The 24510-nt window shown below is 46.8% G+C and overlaps 1 protein-coding gene across 6 annotated transcripts in view; it reads left to right on the forward strand.

The window, feature by feature from the left end:
• Positions 1 to 24510, forward strand: part of SLC22A23 (solute carrier family 22 member 23) — a 193147-nt gene that overhangs the window by 47727 nt on the left and 120910 nt on the right. The window lies entirely within an intron of this gene.

Here is a 24510-nt window from a genome sequence, read left to right on the forward strand (position 1 = left end):
GAGCAGACACAGAGAAAGGCTACCGGTATATTCTTCTAGATTCATAGTTGGCTACTTTGTCATCAATGTTTAACTGAATTGTAGTTTCTTAAAAATCACCTTTTCCAGTTTACTTGCATTTATCTTTGAACTCTTGTCTCTTGGCAAGTTCTTTAGGAAGATATGAATGACAAGATGAGTGGGCCTGGGTGATGGTGGTTGGGGACTTTGTTTCTTTGAATAAATAATGTGAGTATTGGGCTTGAATCTCCCCAGGAAAAATGCCTGTGCCATTGTCTATGGCCCTGACCCCTGTCAGTCTGTGCAGAGGAACAGGTCTGAGCACTTTTCTGCAGAAGCCTCCTGGTCCTGCCCTCAGGCAGCACCTTGGCCCACACGTGTGCAGGTGTGCTGGGAGCATTGCTCCAGGCGGCCGTCCTTGCCAGGCTTCCATTCTCACAGGGGGAAGGCAATCCAGTCCTCTCACATGGATGACCATAAAAGGGCACAGCTCTGCACTGGGACAAAACGGAATAGCTATGCTTCAGGAGCTCTGTGGAGAGTATAACCTCAGTCTTGCCACCCCCAGGCAAGAGAGTGTTCATGGAAAATTGCCTTACCGCAAATATGGTGTATTGGTTTTATCTTGCATGCCAACTACTAATGACTGGCTGAAGCTGCCAGAGAACGGGGAGAAGACTTCTGAGATGACTTCGGGGCTCAGCAGAAGAGAACACCTTGATCCATTAGCCATGTCTGCTAGTGGCAAGGAAGGAGGGTAGGGAAGGGCTTCCTGTGTAACTGGCATTTGCCATCTGGAGAGACTGTCCGTGAATGAAGCTAGACCAGGAGTGAATTGTACCTGAATGGCATTGTTTCCACCTCACATATTCATAGAATTGTTTTACTGACTTGCACTGTGACATCATGCCATTGACCTCTGACTATAAAATATTATGTCGAAGATGTGTTTTCACTAGATTACATAGTGATCTCTTTATAGCAGAAAGTTCTCTTCCACTTCAGAACCATACAAAGAATGTACTTACCCTAGGAGACTGCTTTGCTCCAATCTCCTAGGCACAGAATCATATAACCCAGGGGTTAGCAAACTTTTTCCGTGTGGGAAATTTTTCAGGCTTTGCAGGCCATGTGGTCTGTCACAGCTACTCACTCTGCCATTGTAGCCTGAAAGCAGCTATAAAGAATATGTAAATGAGCAGGTGTGGCTGTGTTCTAATAAAATTTTATTTATAGAAACAGATGGTGGGCCAAATTTGGCCAGTGGGCCATAATTTTTCAACCACTGATATACGTATTTGTGTGCGGGCCTGATAACACAGGCTTTAAATTCTGGCCTCTCTCCTAGTTTCATCTTAACTTCCCTACTTTAATTTCTGCTTTGTCCCGTTTTTTGTTTCTCCATAATTTGCGTTATTTTGTGTGTATCTTGTTAGTATAAGCAGCCTTAGATTTTTTCCTGCAATAAAGCAGGGCATAAATAAATGGTCATGTTTTCTTGGATTGGGACCACAAATTAAATAAACATCATGACAAATGCCATTGCAGTGAAAATGTCCCAAGTATCAACAAGTGATTGACCCACTGTTAGACCTAATAAAGTATTTGGGGTTACACAACTAAACTAAACTAAACCAAAGGGCTGTGAATGATGACTCGGAGTTTATTGAGATAATATTTAAACAATGATAATTTGGGAGAGTTGGTTAAGAGATGGCAAAAGAGCAAAGCTTCCAAGAGAATAATCAGAAGGAAATAAAGGGAGAATTTAAAAAGGAAATAGTCATAAAGGGCAGGTGGGATTGGGGTAGGATATGGTTGAGATGACTCACGTCTCTGCACATGTGGCAGTCTTGGGAGAAGGCAAAGGCTGGTGGCAAGAAGTTAAGACAGGAACTCCCAGTCAATAAAGCTGAGTCAATAAAGCAGAGTCACTGAATATCCAAATTAATGTACTTGCTAGCATTTTATACACAGTAGTATTTATGCCTAGGTAATGCTCGGTAATTTGTTTTGCTTGAAGAAAGTTATTGATAAGCCAGGTCACAGGGTTGAAGTACTTCTTGACTCTAAAGGGAAGTTTAAAACTTTGATTTTTAAAGTTTTAAATAAAGCATTGATTATTTGGAAGTTCCATTTGTAATGGCCCCAACTTCTTTTCTTCCTCTAACCATAAGGTTTTTATCTCACTTAATGCATCTGCTGGAAAGGCCTGTGCTTTCTCAGAACAGAACTGGATAGTGTTCTTTTTTTAGTCTTGCAGGTGCTTGGCGATGTAAGTAGGGAAAGTAATGATTTTTGCAGTTTTAGTTTCTTGTCTGGCTTGCCGTGAGGGTGGACTCTTCGTTTAGAGAAATGCTGCTGACTTGTGGACATTTTCTGCTTTATTCGCAAGGCTGCTGAAGGTTCTTTTTCTGCTTTGGAGTTTTTCTAAAGTACATTCCAGTTAAATACTCTACACTTTACGTTTGTTTCCCTTAAGTCGCCAAAGGGAGATGTGGTTGTGTAATTAGTACATAAACTAGAGATTACCGGCATCTTCCTCAGGAGTGTTTGCATGGAAGCAGAGTGCACGTTGGCAAGAGCAAGAGAGAACAAGCCAAGCTGAATGGATTTCCCAGGCACAGTAGTGGCCTCTAAGACCTTTGTGAGACACTGAACTCATTTCTAAATACACTTGGGCTGGATCAGTGGCCTCTGGACACACACACACACACAGAGGCAGTCAAAAAACTGACTTAGCAAGGCAAAGGGCATGGACCAAGAAAAGAAGCAATAGATCACATTTTCCTATTTGTTTATGAAAATACAGTCTTATTTTCAGCCTGAAGAAATGGGCACTTCTCAGCCCAGGCGGACGCGATTTGTTGTGGTATGCATCCTTTTCCTAACCAGGATCCGTAATATCACAGACAAGGTAATATAGCACTGTGAAGAATGTCTTTCTTCAAATGGAGCCATGAGAGATGATGGTTTTTTTAAGTTGATTTGATGTTGGACGTAGTCAGTCCTGTGAGAGAGAATTTTTTTTTTAATAAAAAATACTGTTTAAAAATGTCTCTTCTAACTTGATCTCTGCCTTTTCCCTCTCCACTTCTAACTGCCTCCCCCAACTACACTTTCCCAGTTTGAAATCATGAACAATAACTTTTGCTGATAAAGACACCAAACCTTAGTTACTGTGGGCAAATGAAAGTTTTTTTCCCCCCTAACAATGAACCATTTTCTTGAAAAAGTCTCTCAAAGATGTTCTTATTATAATAACCCTCCTTAAACCTAGACAACCTAAATAATTGGATAAATGTTACACAAGATCAAGGAGCAACCAGAAATTTCACAGCGACTCAGTTACTGATTACATTGCAAAAATAGAAACCAAGTCTTGACTTAACTGGTAATAGACTCAGAGTTTGCTCTGGGCGGGGTGCTGGTCCCTTTTTCACATGACGCTAATGGTTTTAGACACTTACAGAAGTGATTGAGTAACTTCTAATGTGCTGGTGTTGGATGGCTTTTTCTTTCTCACTATCCCATATATTTTTATGCTTTGCTATTTCCCTGAACTAATATTGCTTGCAACATATTTCAGTCAACAGGATCGTTAAGTGTCAGCGCTATGCTATACATGTTAAAAAAAAAAAATGGACTGAACCAAATGGCTCCATGGAGTGGGTTGTCGAAGCGTGGAATGAAGAGAATGGAGATTGCCGATGTCAACTAGAAATGGCTTCAGCTACTTTGTGGGCTTCTGGGGAGCAAACATTTGCTGTGCGTTTGGTTGAAGGGAAAGTTTCACATGAATATGTGCTCAGTCATCTCTTTCTCTCCACCTGGTTTCCCCATCTTCAGATACGTGGGCCTTCCCAGTAGCCGCAAGTTCTCAGGGCAAAAAGACCTTCTCCCGGTAGGGCCAGCTCCGTTCACAAGGCTTTTTCCACCAAGGACATGAGTCGGAGTTTACCGAAGGCCTTTGACGAACTTTTTTTTTTTTTTTTTTTTGAGACAGAGTCTCGCACTGTTGCCTGGGCTGATCTCAGCTCGCTACAACCTCCACCTCCCGGGTTCAAGTGATTCTCCTGCCTCAGCCTCCAGAGTAGCTGGGACTACAGGTGCATGCCACCACGCCTGGCTAATTTTTTGTATTTTTGGTAGAGATGGGGTTTCACTATGTTAGCCAGGATGGTCTCAATCTCCTGACCTCGTGATCCGCCTGCCTCGGCCTCCCAAAGTGCTGGGATTACAGGCATGAGCCACGGTACCCAGCCGACAAATCTTTTTTTTTTTTTTTTTTTTTTTTTTTTTTAGCTTCAAAGGAATTTTGGTTTTACTAAGGTTCAGATGGGCACAACCAGGAAATCGGAGCAGACTGAGGTCTCTCCATTGGTCATTTTCTTCACTGGAAACACGTTACTAACCCTGTAGGCAAACTGCGAAAAGCAAAGGAATAAATGTCTAAGCCAAAAGTAACGGCATTTGCTCTGTACCCTACAGTCTTCCCTGTCCCACCTCTGAGCAGTCAGAGCCTCTGGCCTCACTGCGGGGTAAGTAAGAATAGAAGTGTCTGGTGAGGCAGCTCCAGCCCTGGGAAGGCGAGGATGCTGCGGTGGCCAGTTAGACAGGGCCACTGGTCATGGGTCTGAGCCTGGAGGGGTGAGCCATCCAGCAGGGAGCCACAACATGCCACTGAAGACTGATTTTTCTCAAAGTTGTGCCAGTCCTTCAAATAAAAATGTGCTCAGGCCTTTCTCTCTATCTCTACCTATATGTTAGCCAAAACCTGGACTTTTCTTTCTATAGACATTTCTCTGGAATAAACGCAAATGTCTCTAGGGCATGTAAGGATATGTCATCTCACCTGCATATTAAAAATGGAAATATGAGGACAGAGAAAGAATAAGCGGCCGGTGGCATCACTGAGACCCATCTGCCTAGTCTTCTGTCCAGAAGTTTGTGCAAGAAAACATGTAATTATTGCCTAAATGTACAGATAAGCTTTCCAGTGCACATATCTTTTGGTGTTTTGAATTTGGTGAAGGCAGATCTATGTCCAAATCAGAGGAAAATAGTAGCAAATATTCAGAGATATCTGGGCATTTTAAAATTAGAGTATTTGGATGCTTTTCCCTACAGGGGAGGTTGTTCTTAAACTGTGCATCAAAACCTTACGGACTAGGTTTTTTCCAGACTGGAATTTTAGTAGTGTGTCTGTGCTTCATTTGAAACAAAGCTGTTCAGTACTCTAAAACAGGAACTGAAAAGATCTGGAAATCAGGAGATCTGAGCTGGACTGCAGACTCCACAGTTGACTGACAGTCACCGTGACAGATTGTGAGATCTCTCTGAGCTCGTGTCTCCGTCTCTATAAAGTGAGGGGATGAGATTTTAAACCATGTTTTGTGTAGCTGTGCGATCCCTTCCTGGAATAACTCATGGAGAAAACGAATGGAAAACAAAACAAATGGAAAACTATTGAGGTCCACAATATAACTTCCAGTTTTAGAATCCTATGACTTTTGAATTCTTAGCCTTTAGCCTTCCTCAATGTTGAAGATTTCTTGGGGTGGGAGTGGGGGCAGTGAAACCCGGGGTGCTTCCTCTTACCCGCCCCCCCAGATGTGCTGGTCTCAACTCCACACTAGTAACTAGAGCTGTTGGACTTCCATCCTTCCTCACTGTGTGGCTGCTGCACCAGTGCAGCTCTGCAAAGGTGAGCTGGGAAGAGATGCTGTGATAGGGTAAGATTAATGGTTAACAGCTTCCCTTTCCCCAGGGTTCCAGACCCTGCCCTCATGTCAACAACCTTGCCCTTGCTGGCCCCTGCTGGGAAATCCTTTCCTGCTTGCTCCATTCACCTCTCTTACCACATGTTTGCTAGCTAGAATCCTATTACACTCCCTGGGAGTTTTTTTCCTTTTTTTTCACACCTGGACAGATAGGATGGGACCTGAAGCTAAAAGCTGAGTCGACCAGAAAAGAGTGTTCAGGAATGTAAGAGAGCAATATTGGGCTGAATTTGTTTTGTTCTGTGTTCTTAAAAGCAAATTAAAAGAGGAAATAAATCAGTCACCTTGAAAACAAGTAAAAAAAACAAAAACAAAAACAACAAAAAGCATTAGGCTTCTTGAAAACATCCAAACGTATCTGGTGGGAAGCAAACATCACTGGTTTGCCAAGACTTGCTGTTAGTGAAAAGATAGACTCTTGGCTGAGAGCACAGAGAGAAATAGAACTCAAATGGTGCAGGGCCATGAAAGTTTGTTGTCAATAACCGTTTCTCAAATCAGCGCATCCTGCCAGATAGGCTCTGCTACAAAGAGTTTAAGTTTTAGTTTTTCATGACCTGCATGGAAGCACAATTTTCTCCTTTGCTCATTTGCTCCATGAACATGTGAGGACCTGTCGGGTGCCAGGGGATGCACAGTTGGTTCCTTGATTACGTACTAAACCCTCGCCATTGTTGAGTGTTGAGGACATAGAGGCTCACTCAGAGTTTAGTGAGTGAAGAGGCAGGGACACACCCTGCTGGGACGGTGGGCACCAGAGGAGACTCCTGAGCTGTGAGTTCTTTGGGGTCAGGGAGAATAGGTGTTTGCTATCTTCAGTGGGTGCTCAGATCCTGGAAGAGCTTAGTGCACTCTGGGTAGTGCGGGTGATTGGTGTTAGCTGGAGCCTAGTGCACTCTGGGTGATATGGGTGATTGGGGTTAGCTGGAGCCTAGTGCACTTTGGGTAGTGTGGGTGATTGGGGTTGGCTGGAGCCTAGTGCACTCTGGGTAGTGCGGATGATTGGGGCTTAGCTGGAGCCTAGTGCACTCTGGGTAGTGTGGGTGATTGGGGTTGGCTGGAGCCTAGTGCAATCTGGGTAGTGCGGATGATTGGGGTGGGCTGGAGCCTAGTGCACTCTGGGTAGTGTGGATGATTGGGTTGGGCTGGAGCCTAGTGCACTCTGCGTAGTATGGATGATTGGGGTTGGCTGGGGCCTAGTGCACTCTGGGTAGTGTGGGTGATTGGGGCTTACCCAGGGCCTAGTACACTCTGGGTAGTGTGGGTGATTGGGGCTTAGCTGAAGCCTAGCACTCTGGGTAGTGTGAGTGATTGGGGTTGGCTGGGGCCTAGTGCACTCTGGGTAGTGTGGGTGATTGGGGTTGGCTGGGACCTAGTGCACTCTGGGTAGTGTGGGTGATTGGGGTTGGCTGGGGCCTAGTGCACTCTGCGTAGTGTGGGTAATTGGGGCTTACCCAGGGCCTAGTACACTCTGGGTAGTGTGGGTGATTGGGGCTTAGCTGAAGCCTAGTGCACTCTGGGTAGTGTGGGTGATTGGGGTTGGCTGGGGCCTAGTGCACTCTGGGTAGTGTGGGTGATTGGGGTTGGCTGGGGCCTAGTGCACTCTGTGTAGTGTGGGTAATTGGGGTTGGCTGGAATCTAAACTATGAGTAACAAAGCCAAGGAAGAAGGATGGAACAACACACACAGACCTGTCCTCCATGACGTTAAGGCAGTGGCAGGCCACTGAAGGATCTCAATTGAGAAAGAGAAGCCTTTAGATGAATGTTTTGGAGGAATGTCTCAGGCTACAGTGTGAGCAGGCTAAAGAGGAAAAGAAGGCCAAGCTAGCAGCTGGGAGGCTGCTGTGATAGGGAGGCAAGGAAGAAAAGCCTGAATGAGGGTTGTGGCCATGGGGCAGGAAAGACTCTGAGGAGGCAGAATCGCAGCCTCAATAACTGAAGAGTAGGGAGAAGGGTGAAGGAGTACCAGGGGACTTGTCTGGATAGCTGGAGAGAGGGGATTTTTCTCTGAATGGTGAGACAAGGGATTCGGCCCAAATAGTCTATTCTGATTCTAAATCCTATAAAGTTTGAAGCTACTGACCACTCCCTTCCTCCCATGAGTCTGCCAGGGGAACATGATGACTTCTGTTTCAGACCTGGTAAGCTGGTGGAGCCTTAGGGCATCTGAGAGGATTGATTTGCCAGGAGATTTGTTATTCAGAAGTTCAGGAGCAAGGCCCCTGTGTCCTCAGGATGAAGGTAGCAACTAAAGGCTACCAGAGCTGAGCTCACCCAAGGGCTCTGTAGCTGAGCAACAAATGGGTGGAGTAGAAGAACCAGTGGAGAGAGACAGGGAGGAACCGGCCGTGTGGTCAGTGGAAAGTCAGACCAGGCCGGTTACCAGGGAGCCAAGGAAGGGGCTGACAGCAGAGTCAAGTGATGTAGGACATTGAAAAATGTCCTTTGGGCATAGCAAAGGTTGCCCAGTAGGTCAGAGGTAAGTGTGGCAAAGCAACTTTAATTTCATGTAGTGATTAATGTAATGTGAATTATTTCAAGTATAGGTTTTAATTTGTGTATGCCCCCGAGAAGCACTGTCTTATCCTATGCCAAGTATTTTAGAAAGTTACTCTTTTTTTTTTTTTTTTTTTTTTTTTTTTACTGTGGTAAAATATACATTATATATAGTTTACCATTTCACCTTTTTTGTTTTCTTTTTTGAGATGGAATCTCACTCTGTCACCCAGGCTGGAGTGCAGTGGCACAATCTCGGTGCACTACAACCTCCATCTCCCAGGTTCAAGCGATTCTTCTGCCTCAGCCTCCCAAGTGACTGGGACTACAGGCGCTGCCACACCCAGCTAATTTTTGTATTTTTAGTAGAGACGGGATTTTGCCATGTGGGCCAGGCTGGTCTCAAACTCCTGGCCTCAAGTGATCCATCCACCTCAGCCTCCCAAAGTGCTGAGATTACAGGCATGAGCCACCATGCCTGGCCCATGTCAGCCATTTTTAGGTGTGCACAATTTAGTGATATATTTCCATTGTTGTGCAAGAAACTGCTTTTTTTAGAGTGGTAGATGTTCATTATTATTGAGAGAAAAAAACTGAATGGGAAGGCAAGTCAGTAATGGCTGTTTTTGCTTAAAGTCACCTGAAACGTGATATTCCCATGTCTCAGTAACTGGATATTCAGTTATATTTAATACAGTTGAGTTGAGTTAGAGAGGCAGTTTTGTTCTGATGTCCCGCCATCCATACTGAAAGGCAGCGTGTGAAGACTTGCCATATCCCCTCCCTCTTTCTCATCAACACACACCCAAGTGCACACACGTATGTGTGATCATGCAGAAACAGTTGAGAAGATGCTTGGGTGGAATCCAAGCTTGGATTGAAAGCCAGGCCCCCCACTTGCCAGTTGTGACCTTGAACAAGGTAGCTGACTACTCAAAGTCAGTTTCCTCACCTAGGAAAGATTGGGCAGGTGACTGACAGGATGACCATGATTGCCATCTGTAAAACCACGAAGTTCTAGGGAAACGTTGGTGGACATTTGCATGTTTGTGACATGATGGCCACTATCCTACTGCAATCGCCAGTGGTGCACTGAGAAAATCAGTCCTGTCCTCTTCCACAAGGCCCATTCATGTGAGGGAATCTCCAGGCTCGCAGCAAGCTTGGGAACTTTGGACTGTGGCTGTCTAGTAGCTTAGGGCTGAATAGCAGAACAACTGGTGGGTGGGGGCAAGAATCTGCTTCATAATTGTTTTTCCAGTGGCCAGCTTAATAAATTACCTCTCTTATAGCATCCATTTAGAGCTTTTAAAATTCATTTTAAAATGCAATCATAGGCCGAGCGCAGTGGCTCACGCCTGTAATCCCAGCACTTTGGGAGGCCGAGGTGGGTGGATCACTTGAGGTCAGGAGTTTGAGACCAGCCTGACGACCATGGTGAAACCCCCGCCTCTACTAAATAGAAAAATTAGCCAGGCATGGTGGTGCATGCCTGTAATCCCAGCTACTTGGGAGGCTGAGGCAGGAGAATCGCTTGAACCTGAGAGGCGGAGGTTGCAGTGAGCTGAGATTGTGCCATTGCACTCCAGCCTGGGCAACAAGAGCAAAACTCCGCCTCAAAAAGCTAAATGCAATCATATATTGCATTTTGAAAGTCTTAACAATGTCAAGGGTAGGAGAGGACAATAAACTCAAGAAAAAATTCTCCTGGACAGATCATTCCTAGGACTCTGCTATCCAACTCCCTGAGTATCCGTCACTCACAGAATGCTTCATTAATTGGTAAGAAAACCCACTGAAGAAATAGAATAGTGCTACTCATTTTCAAGATTTATCTTATCTGTATGCAACCTCTCCCTTTCCCTGCCTTGTATTAATCCCTAAAAACGCCTGTAAACATTTTGTTCATATTGTTAAATATTAACTGAGGACATTGCTCATTATCTGTAACACGGCTGTAGGCTTGGTCCTGTTGTTTGCCATGTTCTGCCATAAGGTTTCACCGCCTTCCTTCTGGAGGGCCGGATGGCAGTTCCTGTTTGCGACGTGGCTGTGTGAGAATGTGTTTTCAGGATGGACATGAATGGCTGCTTGAGGAAGGGCCTTGACTTTGAGTAACACATGGTTCATTTTTTTATTGTATTTTCAAATGGCTCTTCTGGGGGAAAAACAGTTCAGGAACCACATTCCACTTGCTGGCCCAAAATCCATGTAAGACTTAGCAAGTATTTGGGGTGAAATGACCAGCAGTGCCTTGTTTTACACATTTTATGATGTGAGTTTGTGGTCCCTTCTGAAGAGGAGTTCCCTCTGCATGGTGAACAACCTCCGAAGTCCAGCAGCCAGGCCTGTAGGAACCCAGCTCGCACTGGCCCAGACTCTGGAAGCAGGGCCTCGCTGGCGATTCTCTAAATGGTGAAGTCAGACTCAGGGGTCTTCTGAGTGTTTTTTGGGTTTTTTTGGTTTTATTATTTTATTGTATTTTTAAGAGTCAGAGTCTTGCTCTGTTGCCCAGGCTGGAGTGCAGTGGTGCGGTCACAGCTGACCAAAGTCTTGACCTGCTGGCCTCAAAGGATCTTCCCTCCTCAGCCTCCTGAGTATCAGAGACCACAGGCGTGCACCACCATGCCTGGCTACTTTTTAAATTTTTTGTAGAGATGAGGTCTCACGATGTTGCTCAGGCTGGTCTTGAACTCCTGGCTCAAGTAATTCTCCCATCTCGGCCTCCCAAAGTACTGGGATTACAGGTGTGAGCCACCACATCTAGTCCTGGTGTTTTTAAAGCTAAGATCTCTACCCCAGTAGAAACCAACGTCAAGGAGCCTGAGGAGGCAGGGAAGGCTGCAGCTGGAGTGAGACGCTCTTGGGTGAAGCCGCAGGGCCTCCACTTCAGGGCAGCGTTCCCAGGTGACAGAGTGGGACAGCTCAGAGGGCCTCTGAACCTCCTGCACGGAACACCGAGACCAGAAAATGGGTCTCTGATTAAGGGCTGTTATTTTCTTTTCATTTTTCCTTCCACAGGGCTTTTGATGATTCTTGTAAAAAAAAAAAAAGAGTGCTTTGTATCCAAGCAGAGTTGGCTCTGCCTGCCCCTGTTTGCTGGCTGAAAGGTGCTTGTGTCCTCTCTAACCTCCGCCTTTTGAAAGCATGCCTCGCTTGTTGTTTGCTTTGTGTCAGTTCTGGGAAGAGGCTCAGAACTCCCTCCAAACCAAAGTCAGATTGTCAGGGTTGGGGGCAGGGTTAGGGATTAAGGGCTATTTAGTTCTAGTTCATTTCCCCATCCATATCAGTTTTAAATAATAAATAAATTTTGCTAAGTTCCCATGGGGCGTAGAGTTTTTCACTATTTCTTCCTTGACATCAGTTTCATATGTCAAACTGGCATTGCTAAGTGTGCGAGGCTCCCAGGGTGAACAAGGACCCTGAGATGGAGAAGAATGCAAGGGAGAAGATGATTTCTCCTCTTTGGTAAATAGTACTGGCTCCTTTGTGTTAAGGTGGGGGCATGTGACTACCCTCACTGCACGGGAAGTGCTTGCTGGGAGCCCCCAGGCCCCCCGTTCTTGGTCATTTGCTCCCCGTTGGGCTGACCTCAGTGCTTGGAGCATGATTGTGTCTCATATCTCATTATGTCATTTCCTTACCTCTTTTTAGAAAGAACCATAGACAGCCCTGGAGTGTGAGAGTTAGACCTCTAGTAGCTGCAGTGAATCTTGGCTTGAGACCTCCGTTTTGGCGCCCTCCAGCATGTGTGCAAGTGTATAGCATGGTGCTGTGTAGCTGAGCACTGTTTTGATATTAAGGAGTAAAAAGGGATTGAGGCTATCATGATAGTGCCTTGATAACCATGATAATCTATTTAGTAAGCATTTTCTAAGTTCAGAAACTATGCTGAGTTATATACATATATACATACATACCTGTACACAAATATATAGAGATGTAAATTTCACAGTGACCATGTAAAGTAGCTCCCACAAATAGCCCCATTTTATAGTTAAGGAAACTGAGACCTCTAATTCCTGGACCTTGTCTAATTTGCTGGAGATGCCTTTAAGCCAGAGATAACATTTACTGAGCTTGTACGCTGCACCTTCCCTGAGCCCCTCTCACCAGGGAGCCTGGCCAGCCAGGAGGTGACTCCATAGGTGACACGGAATTGTCATGTGGGGACTGTGCAAAGGTGAACTTTTTCACTGCTGAGTGCTATGGAACTATTTAATCCACCCAGTAATTCTGTGATATGAGCACTCATTTCACAAACGGAAACCTGAGGCTTAGGGAAGGTAACTTGCCTAAGGTTACCTACTAATAAAATGGGAAAAGTTACCTTGTCCCCCTTGCAGGGTGTGGGATGGGGGAATGGGTCACTCCTCCAGTGCGCCGCTGCTCAGACCTCTAGGGGAGCATAAAGCGGGCAGGCTGTGGGCTTCAACCCCACAGCAGTGTCTATGGGTGGATGCTTACAGCTCCTGAAGCCCCGGTGGGCATGTGTTACAGGGTGTCTTTTAGTTTAGCCATCGGTGGGCAGCTTGTGTTAGCTCAGTCAGACCCCTGCCTTATTGCAAGGACAGAGGCCTTTCTGTATCCCGGGGTTCTTGCCTTGGTGTACCGGAGGAATCCGATCAACCTGGGTTTGGAGAATGAGTGCAAGGTTTTATTGAGCGGAAGTAGCTCTCAGCAGATGAGGGAGCCAGAAGGGAGATGGTTTTTCCCTGGAGTCGGGCTGCTCGGCGGCCTGGGCTCTCCTCTGACTGCCCCACCAAATTCCGTGTCATTCTGCTGGTCGATGGCCTGCCAGCCTGCCAGTGCATGCCGGTGCCTGCCGGTGCATTCTTCTCAACGTCCAGCCGCCTGTGTGTTCCTCTGCTGATGTGCTCCTCTCAATGTCCAGCCGCCTGTGTGTCTGCCTGCTAGGGTCTTGGGGTTTTTTGTTTGTTTGTTGTTGTTGTTGTTTTGTTTTTGAGGTGGAGTCTCGCTCTGTCACCAGGCTGGAGTACAGTGGCGCGATCTCCGCACACTGCAACCTCTGCCTCCTGGGTTTAAGTGATTCTCCTGCCTCAGCCTCCCGAGTAGCTGGGACTACAGGAGCCCAGCTAATTTTTGTATTTTTAGTAGAGACGTGGATTCACCATGTTGGCCAGGATGGTCTCAATCTTTTGACCTCATGGTCTGCCCACCTTGGCCTCCCAAAGTCCTGGGATTACAGGCATGAGCCACTGCGCCCGGCCACCTCCAGGGTTTTCATAGGCACAGGATGGGGGTGTGGCAGGCCAGGGTGGTCTTGGGCAGGAAATACCTGTCCTCATCTAGGTCCGTGGGGGTGGAGCCCTAGCCTGGGGACCATGCCCTTCTCTACCCAGCTCTTCCCTTCCCAGCACTTCCCTTCGGTATCACTAAGAGGTGGAGGAAACGGAACTCCTCGGGTCCCGAGTCCACCTGGCTCCAGTGCCCTGTTTATACTGCTGTGTTGTTCCCAACAGCCCCCTCTTTCTTTGACTTAAAATATGTTATTAGAGTATTATTTAAATGTGTACAATCATCTTGTAAGGAATTTGCATGAGTTCTCTAACTTCCAAATAACTATAAAACCAAAATATTAACAACAGACAGTTTCAAAACCTGTGTAATATACTTTGAATCCAGGAGTTCGTGTGATGGACGTCAGTCTTCTCCTGAAACACAATTATCCATTGACTCATGTTGGGTTGAATAGCAGAAAGATGTAGCTTCAGATTCAGATTAATATTTAATCTATTTTGGCATTTTGACTTGAGTAATTCTAGAGTACGCGTTGCCTTTTTGCATAATTTTGCCATCTGAGATGGCAATGATTTTAAGGCTTTGCTGATGTGGAATACTCAAGCTTTATGTATTTCACCCCGGCCTGCTCCATGAGCAAGCCTCAGTCATTCGCTGTAATGGGGTGTCACTTGATGGCAGCGCTACTCTGTCTCCTGAAGATAGAGTTAGATTTGTGGCATTACCTTAATAATTAAATATGCATGTAGTCCATTTCTGGCTGTCGTTGAGACTGGAAGCATTCATTATTGCCTGTTACTCTTCTTGCTAATGAAGCTGATCTTTACAAGATGGATGGGCAGAGTCCTTGTGGTCCCCCGCCTGACGCTTAGGCTCAGTAGGGTTGGCCGTACACGTGTGAGATCTTGATTCTGCTACTACTTTATTCATACCTATTAGACTTGCATTTGTGCAGCCAATCATGGTGACATGTGGCCTTTGGTGAGTGTAAATCCAGATGAAAATGTGGGCTCCAAAATCTTATTGTAGGTTCGCACTGGGCTACAGGCATCCCATCCAGATGATCAAGAATACCCTTGTATTAATATAAGACTAAGATTTTCACTGACATGAGAGCATACGATTTTAAAACTTCTATAGACTGCCAAGAACACACCCAGAGAGGGCTGCAATCTTTGCACCCACTTCCAGAGCCAGCATCCCGGAGCCCAGCCCCACCTTGGTGACCCATCTCCCTGCCTCATACCTGCCCGCCTTGGTGCCTGCTTTTCATCACTGGGTTGATGGTGTGGTTTAGACCTGCCCCCTGCCCATGACTCCATGGTCCAGCTGCCTCTGTGACTCGCTGGCCGCTTTCTCCAGCATCTGAGGATGAAGTCCCTTCCCCAAGTCTTAGCCCCTATTACCAGGAAGCCTGGCCAGACAGGATGTGACTCTCCCCAGGGGACATGGGATTATCATGGGGGCACTGTGCAAAGGTAGACCAGAGCAGGGAAGGCCTCAGAGGGACATGGAGACCTCAAGGGGTCTGTTCTTTACCCTGTGGACCGTGGAGAGACACTGACAGCTTTTTGAGGTACAAAGTGATGTGCTTTGCTTTGGAGGAGATCATTTTGTTTGGGGGAGATCATTCAGGGGATCACACCCTTCTGATTCTAGGACCTGCCATGAAACGGTTATAGTTTGCTGAGTTTCACAAATTCAACCTGATAATTTCCTCTTTGATGCAATAGGCATTCCTGGAAAAAGTTAACTGGAGAGCTAATCATTCAAATCTATATTTCCCATAAATGAAATTTACCAAAATCCTTCCTCTTCTTGACAGTTTTGCCACTGAAAAGATGGTCTTTGGAATCATCGCTCAGTTTTCTTGTGTTTCACCAGGGCTTCTTGAGTCCCGTGAGTCTAGAGTCCACCAACCACATATAAGAATTACTGTGTGAACTTTCTTGTGTGCCCGGAGTTGTTGGGGGAGTATCTGGTGACTCTGTGATACACGGATCTTGTTCTTTGCAAGGATTTAATTGAATTACAGAATGCACCACCCAGAGAGTGCAAGCTGCAGTCCTGGGATATTACAGTGCCCGATCCCCCTTTTCCTTTGTAATTGTTACCCTAAAACACAGTGGTGGTCTCTGACCCGTTCTGGGTTGGATCTTATTTTCAGTTTCTTTAGTGGGGTCACTGCCGGATCTTATTTCATGTTCTCTGCAGGAGGTCATTGCTCTTCTGCTGTTTTTCCAAGCTCTTCTTTTTGGCATTTTTCCTTTTCACCTTGTGACAGTGGAAGCGAATGTTTGCACAGTTGGCTTTTCCGTTCGTGATGCCTGTGTGGAGTGCAGGGAGAGGAGAGAAGGGCACAGGGAGAAGCCACACCATCTCCAGGGCCTGAGAGGCCGTTGCCTCGTTCCTGTCCTCTTTTCAGAGGGCTGAGGAGGTAACTCTGAATGAAGGAACGATGGAAAACCTGAGAATAATTACCTCCTGAGAAGCTATGCAGACCTCTGCCCTCTTCAAACATTGAAAGTTATTATAAACAGTTTGTAAACATGAACCCGAAGAATTTGGACACAGGCATGGAACAATGGTTGTCGCATGTCTAAGTTATAAAAGGAAAATCACGCCGGGCGCAGTGGCTCATGCCTGTAATCCCAGCACTTTGGGAGGCCAAGGCGGGCAGATCACGAGGTCAGGAGATCGAAACTATCCTGGCTAACACAGTGAAACCCCGTCTCTACTAAAAATACAAAAAATGAGCTGGGCGTGGTGGCGGCACCTGTAGTTCCAGCTACTCGGGAGGCTGAGGCAGGAGAATGGCATGAACCTGGGAGGTGGAGCTTGCAGTGAGCCGAGGTTGCGCCACCGCACTCCAGCCTGGGTAACAGAGTGAGACTCTGTCTCAATTAAAAAAAAAAAAAAAAAAGGAAAATCAAGTAGGAAACATGCTTTTCTTCTGCCATCGTCCCGCTCACATCATCCTACGAGGCAAACCAAGCATAATAAACAGTTTTAAAGAGGAACTTAGAGGAGGAGAGTTTAGGTCAGAGCCCCCCAAGAGAACCTGCAGCACCAAGGGAAATTTTCTCTACCTGCACTGCCCAGTAGTCCAGCACTAGGCATGTGTGCTATTGAGTGCTTGAGATGTGGCGGGAGTGACTAAGTGACCGATTTGTCATTTAAAACCATTTTAATTAACGTTAAGTAACCACATATGGCTTGTGGCTGTTATATTGGACAGGCTCAGTTCAGGCAGCAAGTAGAATTAGAGACAGCAGTGTCATTTCTCCCTTTCACAGCAACACTTCTCCAAACACGAGCCCCAAGCATTGTCTCTGGGGCCTTGCTTCCCATCCTGCCTCAGTCCACTCAGGCTTCCATCATCCCCGCTGCTCAGGTGGAATTCCCTTGATAAGATAACCCACAGCCTCCAGGCTGCCACAGGATTGGTCATTTTCTCTTTTGCTTATCTGAACTTCTCAGCAGTGTCTGACCCAGCTTGACCACACCCTCTTCTTTGCTTTCATGACACCACACCCACTTGGTTTTTCCCTTCCTTTGGCCTCCCTCCAAAGGTTGGATCTGGGACTCCTGACATTTCTCCATCTACACCCTCTGCATGTCTGCTCTGCTAGAAACATGGCACCAATTCACCTCTCCATAGGCCAGAGACTTCCAGGTGTATATCACCAACTCTGACCTCCCTGCTGACTTCCAAAATCGTATGCCCTACTGCCTTGTGGATGTTCTACTTGGATGTCCAGTAGGCATTTCAGGTTGTGTGGCCAAAACAGAACCCTCCTTCCTCCCATATCCTCAGGGCCATCCTTCCCTAGAACCATTATCTATGTAGTTGCTCAAGCCAAAAATGGGTAAGAGTCACCCTTTCTTGTCTGTCTCTCCCTCGATCAGCAAATCCTCTCAGTTCTTCCTCCACATTCCATTCTGAGTCCCTCAGTTTCTCTCTGTCTCCACTGCCACCCCTTGAGGCAAAGCCTTTTCATTTCATGCCTGGAAAACTAAGCAGAATGGCTTTCTAACTGATCTTCCTGCTTCCTGCTCAGACCTCTACAGCTCATTCTTCACTTACAACTAGGGTGATATTCATACAGCCTGAATCAGAGCTTATACTCTCCTGCATCGAACTGTCTATATAGTTAGCAATAGTTTCACTTCTGAAAGCACTTAGAACCAGAACAGGGATTTAAACAAAGTGAAGTTGATTTCTATCATCAATACAGTCAGTCCTGGGCTGCTGTGGCAGTCCCATGACACTGGGAGCCCAGGCCCCTTCTGCTGTCCTAATCCAGCCAGCAGAGTAGTGGAAAAGAGGAAGAAGGAACACTCCTTCCCCTTCAGGTCACTGCTCAGAAGTCATGGGTACCGCTTCTCACATCCCATTGGCCAGATCTATCCACACCCAATTGCAAGGGTGGCTGGAGAACGTGGTCTTGTTTGGTGCAGCTATGAGCCTGTGGGAAGAAGGGGAGAAGGGTCTTGGACAATGACTGGTGGTCTTTGCCACACCCTCTAACAGCTTCCATCGTGCATTCCAAACTTCTCACTGCAGCCCATGCTGTCCTGCATGGTTTGGCCCTCCTGATCTTGCACTGTGTCCAGCCAGATGGATCTTTCAGCTCCCGCTTGCTCCTTAGTTCCTTTGTACTCACCTTTCCCTCTGCCTGAAATGCTCCCCTCCAGACCTCTGCAGGCCTGGCCAGGTCTTGTCATTATGATCTCTGTTCAGTTGATGGCTGTGAAACTTTCTCAGGCTAGCTAGTCTAATCAGTACCCAAACAATTTCTTTAGACTCATCCAGCCTTTTTTAAAGCATCTACCACTACCTTAAAATACCTTCGTTTATTTGTGTATTTGCATCTCCGCATACCACTCATCCACTCTAGAGGAAACACCTTGAAAGCAGGGTCCTTATTGTTCTTGTTCTCCACTCCATCTCCAGTGCTTGGATTTGCAGCTGGCACAGAATGGGTATCTAAATACCAGTTTGATGAATGAATGAATTCATGGAACATGATGAAAATCTTTGCCGCAGTATCGCAGCAGAAGAGATATACATATGTGATTCTAAATGGTTAAAGCTGGGAGGGATAGACTTTTTAGTCCAATTCCCATATATTGGAGATGTATCATAAGTGTTTTTAATAGTAAAGGGAATTTGCTGAGATTTCTCACAAAGCCTCATGACCCAGAAGGATTTGGCATGGATGCCAGAACAGTTGGTGGGATTCAAAACCTATTGCTCAACCACATCCTACAGGTGTTGATTAATGAATTGATATCAATCAGAATAAAGTCTCCATGAGTTGGGGGGGACATTTGTGTGCAAATCACATCTTCATGAGCCCCCAAGGGGAATGGTGAATAATGGATGATAACCTAGAATCACTCTCTTCCTTTTCCTTTTACCGTTACTGGTCGATTCCCCGAGTCATTGCTGTTATTGTCATTGTAGCTCCGTGAGAGAAGGGACAGGGCCGATCTTGTATATTCTCATCAGGGGCATTTTGGTAAGTTTGAGAAATTTTTCATCACTCTAATGAGTCAGGATATGATTTCTCTTCATTCCATTCAGGCAGGTGACCAAATTCATGGAGAAAGAGGCGCCAACATCAACAGTAAGTGTCCTGGTTCCCTCAGATCTCTGGGTGGGACTTCGAGGCAGAACTCCAGCTTCCGCATTGGAAGCTAGTGGTTTAGCAGACAGGCAGCATATTATTTAAGCCTGTGGGACCTGAAACTGATGTTTAGAATATAAATGTTTAGTGATGATGTTTAGTACATTCCATAGCCCCACTCAGGGTCCACTGATACGTACCAGGCTCAGAGATGCCGAATGGCAGCCAGCTTTTGGTGCATGGAACTGATTGATAGTGAAATAGAACCAAAGTGGCCCCAGTGTGTACATCTCTGCATTAGGTTATTCTTAGATAACATTTAAACCTGCAAGTGAACCTAAGTGTACTGCAGAACACTAGGCCCCGCTGGGAGCACTAGGGTTCACTCCAGCTGTGTGGATTTCTTCTCGTGAGAGACCCTGTGGACTAAGGTCATGATAGATGTGAACAGAATTCTTAGCCTTCTTATGTTAGGTTGGCACTTGGACTTAATTGGACTTTGGGGAGGGAGAAGAGAGGGAGCGGGGCAGAGAAGAGGGATGCAGGATCTACTTCGATCTCTCTGCGTTCTGACAGAGGGGCATCTTTTAAAATCTGATTGAGTAGTACTCTGTGATTGAGGCCAATTACCTGAGATGGCTGAGTGTTTGTAAAATTTCCAGGCAGTCCTGCTTTCTTTCTTCAGTGCCTTTTCCTCCTCGGTGTCATTGGATGTGAAGTTTAATGTGGGCCCGGAGGTTATGGAGAGAGCCTCATTCCTTTTCCTGACTGTGGCCCACCGCTGGTTGCTGTTCCGGATGAACCCACGGACAGATGGTGGCAACTGGCCCAGTGAGGCTGTGCCGGGAGAACTCTGTTCATTTCATCCCAAACCAGGCCTTTTTTGAAATGCAAAGTGATGATGTCACTTCTGTATTTTAGCCCATCCTTTGACTGGCTGAGTATTATTTTTGGAGGATGGGCACATCAGCTTTGCGAAGTTAGCCAAAAGACAGCAATGAGAGCGAATCTTTGAAACCGGTTCCAGCACGGCCGTTCTCCACTAACAGGTGTGGTGCTGTGCCGCGGATTTCCAGCAGCCGGCAGCAGGCTGAAATACACATACCAGCTCCCTTTCCTCTTATACCTGCTTTGCAAGGGGGATTCTAATCCTTTGGTACGTCAGGAAGGATAACTTCATCCCTGTACTTTCTCCTGCACAGGCTCTAGGCCATCTCCATGAGTGACTCCACCACCCTGAGGAGTTTAGAGCGTCATGGAGTGGGAGGAGGGGCGACTGTAGTGAGCCTGAAAAGGTGGTGAGGCAGGGCAGTGAGAGAGCAGGAGACAGAAAGGATGCCAAGCACTCTGGAGACATTGACTCTGTTCCTCACCCCACCTCCCTTCTGAGAGAGGCCTTCCCTGACTGCCTCGTCAGCGCTCACCAGCTTGTTTCTCTGGTCAGTCTCCTACTCTAATTTTCTGCATAGACTTCAATTTCAATTATGGTAGAAAACACACCCCATAACATTTACCATCTTAACCATTTTTAAGTGTACATTTCAGTAAAGTTAAGCGTATTCACGTTGTGCTTCCGTCATGCCATTCAGCCCCAGAACTTTGGTGGTGTTGCTTTTTTTTTGTTTGTTTGAGGTGGAGTTTTGCTGTCGTTGCCCAGGCTGGAGTGCAGCGGCGCAGTCTCAGCTCAGTGCAACCTCCACCTCCCGGGTTGCGGTGATCCTCCTGCCTCAGACTCCCGAGTAGCTGGGATCACAGGCATGCTCCACCACACCTGGTTAATTTTTATATTTTTTGTAGAGACGGGGTTTCGCCATGTTGGCCAGGTTGATCTCAAACTCCTGACCTCAGGTGATCTGCGTACCTTGCCCTCCCAAAGTGCTGGGATTACAGGAGTGAGCCACCGTGCCCAGCCACCCCAGAACTTTTTCATTTGCAGAACTGAAACTCTGGTCTGCAAAATATACTAACTCCCCATTCCCCCTCCCCACAGCCCCTGGGAACCCCCTTTCTGCTTTCCGTCTCTGAATTTGACAATGCTCGGTACCTCATAAGTGGCATCAGATGATATTTGTCCTGTTGTGACTGATTTACTTCAGTTAGCATTTTGTCTTCAAGGTTCATCACACTGCAGCACATGACAAGATTTTCTTCCTTTTCAAGGCTGCATCATGTTCCACTGTATCCATATATCTGTATAGATGGATCACATTTTGCTTATCCATTCATCCGTTGATGGACACTTGAGTTGCTTCCGTGTTTTGCTGTTGTGAATAACGCTGCTATGAACTTGGTTGTTCAAATACCTTTCTGAGTCCCTTCTTTCATTTGTTTTAGGTATATGCCCAGAAGTGGGATGGCTGGGTCATATGGTGATTGTATTTTATATTTTTGAGGAACTGTCACAGTTTTCCACAGTGGGCGGCTGTTCTGTCTTACATTCCCGCCAACAGGCCGCAAGGGTTTCAGTTTCTCCACATCCTCGCCAAGACTTGTCATTTTCTGTTTTTGTTTGATGGTAGCATTGTGACCTGCATACATTTTCCACTCTGATGTTTTTGTTTATGGCATTTTGTTTCTGTTTATTGCATTGTGTTGCATTTCTGCCCTCCCCCATGAGGATGTATGTGAGCTCCGTGACACCAGCACTTTCACCTGACCTGTGGATTCTCACGTTCCAAAGCACTGGATACATTTGTTGGATGAGTCTCCTTTGTTCTTTGTGGAATGAACCCCCTTCTGTGTTTCTGTGGTGGGCTTGCCCTCTCCCTACCTCTAGGCCAGCGAGCTATTTTGATTTTACAAAGTCAAGGGCTGTACCAGTGATTTGGGTGCTTGGTCGTAGACTGCATCCGGTTTTAATTTGATTTTAGGATAACTGGTGGGAAACATTGCATTTGCCAGAGGTGCCTTGTTGGGCTTCTCCTTCAGGCAGCAAGAATTCCACCCAAAGGAGGTGCTGTGGCACAGACTGTCGTGGACTGTGGACTGCCAGAACATCCCACCTGTGGCCTGCCTTCTCCTTTCCTGCCGCTCCGCCCTCAGAGAACTTGATCAGAGAAGCCCACGACTCTTGGGTTTCGTTAACTCTTTGAATGAAATATAAATATACTTACTTTTTCATCATAGTTTAAAAACATTTTAAAGTCATTTTGGACTTATGGAGCAGTGACAAAGGCAGTACAGTTAAAATAGTTTTAGACTTATAGAGGAGTGGCAAAGGCAGTACAGAGATTTCTGTAAGCCCTTCACTCACCCACCTTCCGCTAACGTGAACTCACATCACCACGCTACAGTCCCCAGAGCTGAGAAACGGACTAACCAAACGACGGACTTTCCTTGAATCTCATCAGTGTTTTCTCTACGGTCCTTTTTCTGTTCCAGAACACTCTATTAAATGTAGTTGTGTCTCCACAGTCACCTTTGATCTGTGACAGCTCCTTGGGTCTGTCTTTTGTGACTGTAACACTGTGATGAGGACAGTGTTGTAAAGGGTTTGTATTTTACAGAATGCCCCTCAGTGTGGGTCTGTCTGATACTTTCTCTTGATCAGACTCGGGGGAAGAGCACCACCCTGCTCGTGGCAGGGTATCGAGGCAGGGGTTGTGATGTCAGCGTGTGTCGTCACTGGTCACGCTAACCTTCCTCAGTTGAGACGGGGTCTGCCAGGCTTCTCCTATGCAAAATTACTTGTTTTCCCTCTCTCCACTTAGTTTGTTAGGAGTAAGTCACTTACTTTATTTCTTCATCAAAGGGACTCACAGCTATGAAGGGCAGAGGATTCACATGGCTAGGTACACTGCTGTTTACCTCCTCACTCCTGAAAAAGCTGTCTCTTCTAAATGTGTGTCTTTTTTTTAAAGGTTACTAGGATTTTTCTGAGAAACAAAGGTAAAAAGCTGGGTGAGGTTGGAGGAGAAGAGTTGTGTGTGGTTGTTGTTGATTTCAAAGGCTGGAGTGGTGGTCCGAGTGATGAACCAGAGAAAGGCCTGCTGCACCCAGGGGTGCCTGCCCTGCCCTGGGTGCCGGCCCCGTGGAAGCAGGCCCTTGTTCCCCGTGTTGCCGCCAGGTCCATGTGTCTGCATCAGAGTCTGCAGACTCTCCAGATGTCCTTCCAGTGGTGCCCTGGGGGGCAGACCCAGTCCCACTGCCGCGTCCACCCCTCCCAGGCTGGGTGACCCTGGGGCAGGTCCCCAGCAGTCCTGGATTCACTTTCTTCATGTGTAGAGCAAGAGGGTTGGCCCTGGAAGGTTGTTCTGAGCTCTCGGGCTGTCCCCGGCCACGCTTGGCACGGCTACTGAGGACCAAGCGGCCTCCGAGCCCAGCGGTGCCAGCCTCCTCTGTGTCTGGAAGAACAAGGCCGCCTCAGAACCCGGAGCCTCCTGGTGGCTGCTTTATTCAGACCCTCCCCCGCTTTCCAGAGAAGCCAACTTCTTGAGAGGAAAGAGAAGCACCAACTCCTGGTGCCACATCCAGGGACCCCGGGGCTGGTTGCGCGTGTGGCGTACGCAGAGCAGGCGCGCTCTCCCTTCTCCTTCGCTCTCCAGCCTGAGGCTTGTCTGCCTTCCGGCTTGGGCCACCGCCACCCTCAGCAGCCTTGTCTGCCTCCCGTTCCTACCTCCCCTACCTTGAGTTTAGAAACCCCTAACTGTGCGCTGTTGGGGCACACTGGCTTCTCTCTGTGATGTTCCCAGCTAATGTCAACCCAGTTCATTAATAAATCCGCTTTACCAGATAATGAGACACCCAGGAGAGGTGTGGAAAGGTGTGAGTTCTTCAAGCCGACTGAAGTCCCCTCATCAGTGACCACAGGAATGGGCGTGAATGGGGAATTCAAGAGCCGTGTCATTTAGAGTGATATGTGTCGCATCTGGCAGCGTCCTGCTCAAATGCGGGGCTGGGGCATTTGTTGCAGTATCTTGGCAGCCTAATAGGCTATTCTATGGATGTTCTTTATGGAAAAGAACTGTGAAAAAAAATGAGATGACCAAATTTCCCTTTGCAGCATTCCAGCTCTAATACATCTCTCTGTCCTGGCAACAGAGTGCTCTCTGAGGAATGTTGTTTGTTTTGAGAACAGGGAGTTTTTGTTTTTCATATGGGCCAGTTGCAGGCACATGTGTTTGTGGGCAGCCCTGGTCAGGCATGGCTGGCACTGAGTACAGGCTGTGACTTCAGAGGACTTCCCCAAGGAGCCCAGACTTGTAAGGGAACTCAGACAATTAGCTCCAACAGTAGGGGACAAAGCTAATTTTTAGTAAACTTGTCAGTTGTGTGATTCAGCTAAGGTGCCTGTGTTTTCCAACTTTCTGTTTGATCCTGGTAAAATACACATAC

The sequence above is a fragment of the Macaca mulatta genome, chromosome 4 (genome assembly GCF_049350105.2).
Source record: "Macaca mulatta isolate MMU2019108-1 chromosome 4, T2T-MMU8v2.0, whole genome shotgun sequence".
Lineage (NCBI taxonomy): Eukaryota > Metazoa > Chordata > Mammalia > Primates > Cercopithecidae > Macaca > Macaca mulatta.